The 10,000-nt window shown below is 40.9% G+C and overlaps 1 protein-coding gene across 1 annotated transcript in view; it reads left to right on the top strand.

The window, feature by feature from the left end:
* Window positions 1-10,000, top strand: part of LOC121567588 (maltase-glucoamylase, intestinal) — a gene marked incomplete at its 5' end in the record, with an annotated part of 65,022 nt that overhangs the window by 31,379 nt on the left and 23,643 nt on the right.

The following is a 10,000-nucleotide window of genomic DNA, read 5'->3' as shown; positions in this document are numbered from 1 at the left end:
TTGCTAAAAAAACTTTCTATATCCAGGGCATGAAACAACACTGGTGTCATTTCAGCTGCAGGTGTTCTGATAGGATATAGGACAACGTATTTGAGTCGTTCTGGATAAGAGTGTCTGCTAAATGACTGAAATGTAAATGTTAAATATAATGGTACTCAAATCAAAACAAAATGTATTGGTCGCATGCACATATTTAGCAGGTGTTATTGGTCGTATGAACATATTTAGCAGATGTTATTGGTCGCATGAACATATTTAGTAGATGTCATTGGTCACATAAACATATTTAGCAGGGGTGTTGCGAAATGTGTTGCGAAAAATAACTGAAATATCACATTTACATAAGTATTCAGACCCTTTACTCAGTACTTTGTTGAAGCACCTTTGGCAGCAATTACAGCCTTGAGTCTTCTTGGGTATGACGCTACAAGCTTGGCCCACCTGTATTTGGGGAGTTTCTCCCATTCTTCTCTGCAGATCCTCTCAAGCTCTGTCAGGTTGAGCGGGAGCGTCGCTCCACAGCTATTTTCAGGTCTCTCCAGAGATGTTCGATTGGGTTCAAGTCCGGGCTCTGGCTGGGCCACTCAAAGACTTTCAGAGACTTGTCCCAAAGCCACTCCTGCGTTGTCTTGGCTGTGTGCATAAGGTCGTTGTCCTGTTGGAAGGCGAACCTTCGCCCCAGTCTGAGGTCCTGAGCGCACTGGAGCAGGTTTTACATCAAGGAACTCTCTGTACTTTGCTCCGATCATCTTTCCCTCAATCCTGACTAGTGTCCCAGTCCCTGCCGCTGAGAGACATCCCCACAGCATGATGCTGCCACCACCATTCTTCAATGTAGGGATGGTGCCAGGTTTCCTCCAGACGTGAAGTTTGGCATTCAAGGCAAAGAGTTCAATCCTGGTTTCATCAGACCAGAGAATGTTGTTTCTCATAGTCTGAGAGTTCTTTGGCGGCTGTCATGTGCATTTCACTGAGGATTGGCTTCCGTCTGGCTACTCTACCATAAAGGCCTGATTGGTGGAGTGCTGCAGAGATGATTGTCCTTCTTGAAGGTTCTCCCATCTCCACAGAGGAACTCTGGAGCTCTGTCAGAGTGACCATTGGGATCTTGGTCACCTCCCTGACCAAGGCGCTTCTCCCCTGATTGTTCAGTTTGGCCGGGCGGCCAGCTCTAGGAAGAGTCTTGGTGGTCCAAACTTCTGCCATTTAAGAATGATGGAGGCCACTGTGTTTTTGGGGACCTTCAATCCTGCAGAAATGTTTTGGTACCCTTCCCTAGATATGTGCCTCGACACAATCCTGTCTCGGAACTCTACGGACAATTCCTTCGACCTCATGGCTTGGTTTTTGCTCTGACATGCACTGTCAACTGTGGGACCTTATATAGACAGGTGTGTGCCTTTCCAAATCATGTCCAATCAATTGAATTTACCACAGGTGGACTCCAATCAAGTTGTAGAAACATCTCAAGGATGATCAATGAATACAGGATGCACCTGAGCTCAATTTCGAGTCTCATAGCAAAGGGTCGGAATGCTTATGTAAAAGGTATTTTTGTAATTTGTTTTACATTTGCAAAAATTTATAGAAAGTTTTCGCTTTGTCATTATGAGGTATTAAGTGTCGATTGATGAGTAAAATAATAATTTAATCAATTTTAGAATAAGGCTGTAACAAAATGTGGAAAAAGGGAATGGGTCTGAATACTTTCCGAATGCACAGTAAATATGTACAGTACCAGTCAAAAGTTTGGACACACCTATCCATTCAAGTGTTTATTTTTTACTATTTTCTACATTGTAGAGTAACAGTGAAGACATCAATACTATGAAATAACACATATGGAATCATGTAGTAACCAAAAAAAGTGTTAAACAAATCAAAATACATTTTATATTTGAGATTCTTCAAAGTTGCCACCCTTTGCCTTGATGACAGCTTTGCACACTCTTCGCATTCTCTCAACCAGCTTCATGAAGAATGCTTTTCCAAGTATTGAATGAGTTCCCACATATGCTGAGCATTTGTTGACTGCTTTTCCTTCACTCTGCGGTCCAACTAATTCCAAACCATCTCAATTTTTTTGAGGTCGGGTGATTGTTGAGGCCAGGTCATCTGATGCATCACTCCATCATTTTTTTATTATTATATATTTTTTTTAGGGGGTAGATCAGCTTAATATAGTAGATAGATTGTAACTTCCATCAATGTAATTGTCTGCATCACTTCCAATCCCACATGTTTATATATATATATATATATATATATATATATATATATATATATATATATATATATATATATATATATATATATATATATATATACACACACATACATACACATACATATCCTTAAAAAAATATATATTCCCCTTTATTACTTTCCAACCCCACCACCCTTTCCCTACTTGGAGTAAACTAGTGAACAACAATGCTTAGGCCTCTATGTCCAGCTTATACTTTCTATATACATTTTATGGACACAGTCAATTTTACAATAATTATATTTTGTTTGTTTTTTCTCCTGAACTTCTTCTATTCTCAACCTCTCCGATCATTTTCATGATGTCCATCCGGTTTGCTTCTATATGCCATATCTTCCTAACTGAGCTCTTTCTCAAAAGCTCTCCTTACCTATGGACACAGTATGCTTACATTATTTGTTATCTTGTTATTATTTATTGTTAGTTGTTATTAGTCCCATCCTTCAACTCCATCACTCTCCTTGGTCAAATAGCCCTTACACAGCCTGGAGGTGTGTTTTGGGTCATTGTCCTGTTGAAAAACAAATGATAGTACCACTAATCGCAAACCAGACGGGATGGTGTATCGCTGCAGAATGCTGTGGTAGCCATGCTCGTTAAGTGTGCCTTGAATTCTAAATAAATCACAGACAGTGTCACCAGCAAAGCACCCCCACACCATCACACCTCCTCCTCCATGCTTCATGGTGGGAACCACACATGCGGAGATCATCCGTTCACCTACTCCACGTCTCACAAAGATACAGCAGTTGGAACCAAAAACCAGAAATGTGCACTCATCAGACCAAAGGATAGATTTCCACCTAATTTCCATTGCTCGTGTTTCTTGGCCCAAGCAAGTCTCTTTTTAAATAAATAAAATAAATAAATTGGTCATTTAGCAGACGCTCTTATCCAGAGCGACTTACAGGAGCAATTAGGGTTAAGTGCCTTGCTCAAGTGCACATCGACAGATTTTTCACCTAGTCGGCTCGGGGATTAGAACCAGCAACCTTTCGGTTACTGGCACAACGCTCTTAACCACTAAGCTACCTGCCGCCCTAGTGTCATTTTGGTGTCATTTTAGTAGTGGTTTCTTTGCAGCAATTCGACCATGAAGGCATGATTCACGCAGTCTACTCTGAACAGTTGATGTTGAGATGTGTCTGGTACTTGCTCTCTGTGAAGCATTTATTTGGGCTGCAATTTCTGAGGCTGGTAACTCTAATGAACTTATCGTCTGCAGCAGAGGTAACTCTGGGTCTTCCTTTCCTGTGGCGGTCCTCATGAGAGCCAGTTTCATCATAGGGCTTGATGGTTTTTGCGACTGCACTTGAAGAAACGTTCAAAGTTTTCCGGATTGACTGACCTTCATGGCTTAAAGTAATGATGGACTATGATTTCTCTTTGCTTATCTGGGCAGATCTTGCCATAATATGGACTTGGTCTTTTACCAAATAGGTATTTCTTCTGTATACCACTCCTACCTTGTCACAACACAACTGATTGGCTCAAACGCATTAAGAAAGAAAGACATTCCACAAATTAACTTTTAACAAGGCACACTTGTTAATTGAAATGCATTCCAGGTGACTAACTCATGAAGCTGGTTGAGAGAATGCCAAGAGTGTGCAAAGCTGTCATCAAGGCAAAGGGTGGCTTCATTGAAGAATCTCAAATATATAACACTTTTTTGGTTACTACATGATTCCATGTGTGTTATTTCATAGTTTTGATGTCTTCACTATTATTCAACAATGTAGAAAATAGTAAAAAATAAAGAAAAACCCTTGAATGAGTAGGTGTGTCCAAACTTTTGACTGGTACTGTATATGTGATGGGATGAATAGACAATATGGATAGTATGTGGATAGAATATTTAGTATATCTGAAGAATACGTGTATAGAATAGTATATATACAGCAGTAGTTGAATAGGATGGACTTGACTAGAATACAGTATACAACTGTACATATGAAATTAGTAAAACAGTATGTAAACATTATTAAAGTGACCAGTGTTCCGTTATTAAAGTGACCAGTAATTCCATGTCTATGTACATAGGGCAGCAGCCTCTAAGCTGCATGGTTGAGTAACCGGGTGGTAGCCGGCTAGTTACAGTGACTAAGTTCAGTGCAGAGTACTGAGTGGAGGCCGGGTAGTGATGGCTATTTAACAGTCTGATGGCCTTGAGATAGAAGATGTATTTCAGTCTCTCGGTCCCAGCTTTGATGCACCTGTACTGACCTCGCCTTCTGGACGATAGTGGGGTGAAGAGTCCGTGTCTCAAGTGGCTGAGGTCCTTGATGATCATTTTGGCCTTCCTGTGGTGGCATGCAAATTACAGTAGGTCTAGGGTGTCGGGTAAGGTGGAGTTGATGTGATCCTTAACTAACCTCTCAAAGCACTTCACGATAACAGAAATGAGTGCTACGGAGTGATGGTAATTTAGTTCAGTTACCTTAACTATCTTGGGTACAGGAACAATGGTGGACATCTTGAAGCAAGTGGGAACAGCAGACTGGAATAGGGAGAGATTGAATATGTCCGTAAACAGACCATCCAGTTGGGCTGCACATGCTCTGTGGACGTGGCTAGGGATGCCGTCTTGGCCGGCATTCTTGCAAGGGTTAAGACGGTTAAATGTCTTACTCACGTTTGCCACGGAGAACGAGAGCCCACAGTCTTCGGGAGCTGCCTGCGCTGGTGCAACTGTGTTGTCCTCTCAGCTTCCCTATCAAATTTAAAATCTCTAACAGAAAATCGAAGAAAAGTAACAACAATGACAAATGGTTTGATGAAGAATGCAAAAACCTACGAAAGAAATTGAGAAACCTATCCAATCAAAAACATAGAGACCCAGAAACCTGAGCCTATGCCTTCACTATGGTGAATCATTAAAACAATACAGAAATACACTACGGAAAAAGAAGAAACAGCATGTCAGAAATCAGCTCAATGTAATTGAAGAATCCATAGACTCTAACCACTTCTGGGAAATTTGGAAAACACTAAACAAACAACAACATGAAGAGCTATCTATCCAAAACAGAGATTTATGGGTAAACCACTTCTCCAATCTGTTTGGCCTTTTAACAAAGAACAAACAGCAAAATTAAATATATATGATCAAATGCAAATCTTAGAATCAACTATTAAAGACTACCAGAATCCACTGGATTCTCCAATTACGTTGAATGAACTACAGGACACAATACAAACCCTCCAACCCAAAAAGGCCTGTGGTGTTGATGGTATCCTCAATGATAAAATAAACAGACCACAAATTCCAACTGGCTATACTTAAACTCTTTAACATCATCCTTAGCTCTGGCATCTTCCCCAATACTTGGATCCAAGGACTGATCACCCCAATCCACAAAAGTGGAGAGAAATTTGACCCCAATAACTACTGTGGGATATGCGTTAAATGCATCTTTGGGAAAATCTTCTGCATTATCATTAACAGCCGACTAGTTCATTTTCTCAGTGAAAACAATGTACTGAGCAAATGTCAAATTGGCTTTTTACCAAATTACCGTACGACAGACCACGTATTCACCCTGCACACCCTAATTGACTGATATGATGAGTTTCTCTGGTATGAAGGAAGTCAGGATGCAAGAATAAAAATAAACTCTTAGATGGAGATTTGATACAATGTATTTCATTATACGGACCCGGATTCAACATAACAAGCTGCAAGTGAGTTGCCTCTTGCTTTTAGAATGAGAGACAAAGAGATCTATCAGTTTATATACTCCAAGATAAACATGTTTTAACCAACATCTGGCAACCGTCACTGGAAGACCCTCCCAACCGAGATGGTACCAGCCGGCACCCAGACAGGACAGTCCCTCTAGAACTCATTCTAAGATAGAAAACAGTGGTTCCTTCAGACTTCCTGGCTCCCAGAGTGACATGATAAAAAGGATTGAACCCATTCCCAAATCCTGTGTAAACACATAATATCATTGACAAACAAACAAAACAAAACAAAGGCAAAGTCTTCTCATGCTTTGTTGATTTCAAAAAAGCTTTTGACTCAATTTGGCATAAGGGTCTGCTATACAAATTGATGGAAAGTGGGGTTGGGGGAAAAACATACGACATCATAAAATCCATGTACACAAACCACAAGTGTGCGGTTAAAATTGGCAAAAAACACACACATTTCCTTCCACAGGGTCGTGGGGTGAGACAGGGATGCAGTTTAAGCCCTACCCTCTTCAACATATATTTCAACGAGTTGGCGAGAGCACAAGAACAGTCTGCAGCACCCGGCCTCACCTTACTAGAATCTGAAGTCAAACTTTTACTGTTTGCTGATGATCTGGTGCTTCTGTCACCAACCAAGGAGGGCCTACAGCAGCACCTAGATCTTCTGCACAGATTCTGTCAGACCTGGGCCCTGACAGTAAATCTCAGTAAGACAAAAATAATGGTGTTCCAAAAAAGGTCCAGTTGCCAGGACCACAAATACAAATTCCATCTAGACACAGTTGCCCTAGAGCACACAAAAAACTATACATACCTCGGCCTAAACATCAGTGCCACAGGTAACTTCCACAAAGCTGTGAAAGATCTGAGAGACAAAGCAAGAAGGGTCTGCTATACCATCAAAAGGAACATAAAATTCGACATACCAATTAGGATCTGTCTAAAAATACTTGAATCATTTATAGAACCCATTGCCCTTTATGGTTGTGAGGTCTGGGGTTCACACAACAACCAAGAATTCACAAAATGGGACAAACACCAATTTGAGACTCTGCATGCAGAATTCTGCAAAAATATCCTCTTTGTTCAACGAAAAACACCAAATAATGCAGGCAGAGCAGAATTAGGGCGATACCCGGTAATTATCAAAATCCAGAAAAGAGCCATTAAATTCTATAACCACTGAAAAGGAAGCGATTCCCAAACCTTCCATAACAAAGCCATCTCCTTCAGAGAGATGAACTTGGAGAAGAGTCCCCTAAGTAAGCTGGTCCTGGGACTCTGTTCACAAACACAAACAGACCCCACTGAGCCCCAGGACAACAACACAATTAGCCCCAACCAAATCATGAGAAAACAAAAATAGAATGACTTGACACATTGGAAATAATTTACAAAAAAACAGAGCAAACTAGAATGCTATTTGGCCCTAAACATAGAGTACACAGTGGCAGAATACCTGACCACTGTGACTGACCCAAACTTAAGGAAAGCTTTGACTATGTACAGACTCAGTGAGCATAGCCTTGCTATTGAGAAAGGCCGCCGTAGGCAGACCTGGCTCTCAAGAGAAGACAGGTTATGTGCACACTGCCCACAAAATGAGGTGGAAACTGAGCTGCACTTCCTAACCTCCTGCCAAATGTATGACCATATTAGAGACACATATTTACCTCAGATTACAGAGATCCGCATAGAATTTTAAAACAAACCCAATTTTGATAAACTCCCTTATGTACTGGGTGAAAAATCACAGTGTGCCATCACAACAGCAATATTTGTGACCTGTTGCCACAAGAAAAGGGCAACCAGTGAAGAACAAAAACCATTGTAAATACAACCCATATTTATTTTTATTTATTTTCCCATTCGTACTTTAACTATTTGCACATTGTTACAACACTGTATATATACATAATATGACATTTGAAATGTCTTTATTCTTTTGGAACTTTTGTGAGTGTAACGTTTACTGTTAATTTTTTTATTGTTTATTTCACTTTAGTTTATCATCTATTTCACTTACTTTGGCAAAGTTAACATACGTTTCCCATGACAACAACGCCCTTAAATTGAATTGAATTGAGAGAGTGAGAGAGAGTGAGAGAGAGAGAGTGAGAGAGTGAGAGAGAGAGAGAGAGAGAGAGAGAGAGAGAGAGTGAGAGAGAGAGAGAGAGAGAGAGAGAGTGAGAGAGAGAGAGAGAGAGAGAGAGAGAGAGAGAGAGAGAGAGAGAGAGAGAGAGAGAGAGAGAGAGAGAGAGAGAGAGAGAGAGAGAGAGAGTCATCTAGTGTCACAGAGCACCCACCTCCCCATCTCTCTCTCTCTCTCTCTCTCTCTCTCTCTCTCTCTCTCTCTTTGTTCTCTCTGTATTGGCATTGGAATGTGACTGCAGATCTTTTGGAGCATTAGCAGTCTCTGCGTCCCTCTCACACACACACACACTCCTTTACCCGTCTCTCTCTCTCTCTCAATTCAATTTACGAGCTTCATTGGCATGGGAAACATATGTTTACATTGCCAAAGCAGTGAAATAGTTTCTCTCTCTTTCTCTCTCTCTCTCTCTCTCTCTCTCTCTCTCTCTCTCTCTCTCTCTCTCTCTCTCTCTCTCTCTCTCTCACTCTCTGTCCCCCACACACATGCACACACATGCACACACATTCAAAATGTGTTGAATAAATGAGCATGTATAAATGTCATTGGGAGTGAAACTTTGAACCTTGTTGGCTGAGAGACAGGACATCAAAGTTATACAGGCTCACAACAGAGAGAAGGATGCTCCTACAGTTAAGAGATAGCACTTCTCTGTCTCTCTCTTTCGCTTAATTCTTCTTGATCACGTTCTCTCTCTCTTACACACACACAAAGAAGGGTTGTTTGTTCAGTTAAGACAAAGCACTACACTCTTAGAAAAAAAGGCACCTTCTTCCTACTTCCACTCAGCGCTACAACCAGTACTGCAGCTGTAATGAACGAGTAGGAAAGTGTATCTAGAGGCTTGTGTTGTTGTTATTACTAGCGGCTTGAATCTCTTTTAATATCGAGCAATATTTCACTTTCTCTGTTTGTAGGATGAAATGCATGAATTTGTGCATAAGGCTGAAATAATGCGGTGCGACTCGAGTTTCGCTATCAGCTGGAAGACAGTGTCCCTTTTTGGTCAGTGTCAGTGGAGGAAAGGTAGGGAGGAGGGACGTTGAGAGGCGGACCCTCAGTCTGCCGCTCTCTCCATCTGCTGAGACTGACCATTAGATGCAGGCAAAATCAGCCCAGTAAAATAAAAAATAAAAAGCTAATTATTTAAATGTATGCTCACTCAGCTATGTCTTTCGCAAGTAATACAACATTTACATTACATTTTAGTCATTTAGCAGACGCTCTTATCCAGAGCGACTTACAGGAGCAATTAGGGTTAAGTGCCTTGCTCAAGGGCACATTTACGTCATTTAGCAGACGCTCTAGTCCAGAGCGTCTGCAACAACTGAAATTATACAACAACTGATCTATTACCAGTGTGATCACCTCAAATGTTTTAGTATAATTTTTTTAAATGGTCCAAACAACAATGCATTGGCTGGGCAATTCAAGCAAAGCCAATATTCGGTGATATTGTACTTGTACTATGGTCCTGTTTTTAACAGGTTAGCGTTGCATAGGCTTATGTTTTTTAAGGCATGAATTTTGACTCAGAAAGTGATCTTGAATCAGAAAAGATTGGTGACCACTTCCATAGGAGAACCATTTTTGGTTCTAGGTTCAACCATGTTTGGTTCCAGGTAGATGGGTTCCACGTAGAACCCTTTCCACAGAGGGTTCTACCTGGAACCAAAAGGGTTGTACCTGGAACCAAAAATGGTTATTCAAAGGGTTCTCCTATGGGGACTGCTGAAGAACCCTTTTTAGGTTCTAGATAGCACCTTTATTTCCAAGCTCCAGTTAAAACGACCCCCCTTTCTACAGATGTAGTATCTTAATTTGAGCCAGTTTGCTACTGCAGGAAAATAATCCTTCAGCAACAGGAAATGTGAATTATTATG

This window comes from Coregonus clupeaformis, unplaced genomic scaffold (genome assembly GCF_020615455.1).
Source record: "Coregonus clupeaformis isolate EN_2021a unplaced genomic scaffold, ASM2061545v1 scaf1312, whole genome shotgun sequence".
NCBI classification, from domain to species: Eukaryota; Metazoa; Chordata; class Actinopteri; order Salmoniformes; family Salmonidae; genus Coregonus; species Coregonus clupeaformis.
This window is presented reverse-complemented; position numbering and strand designations above follow the sequence as displayed.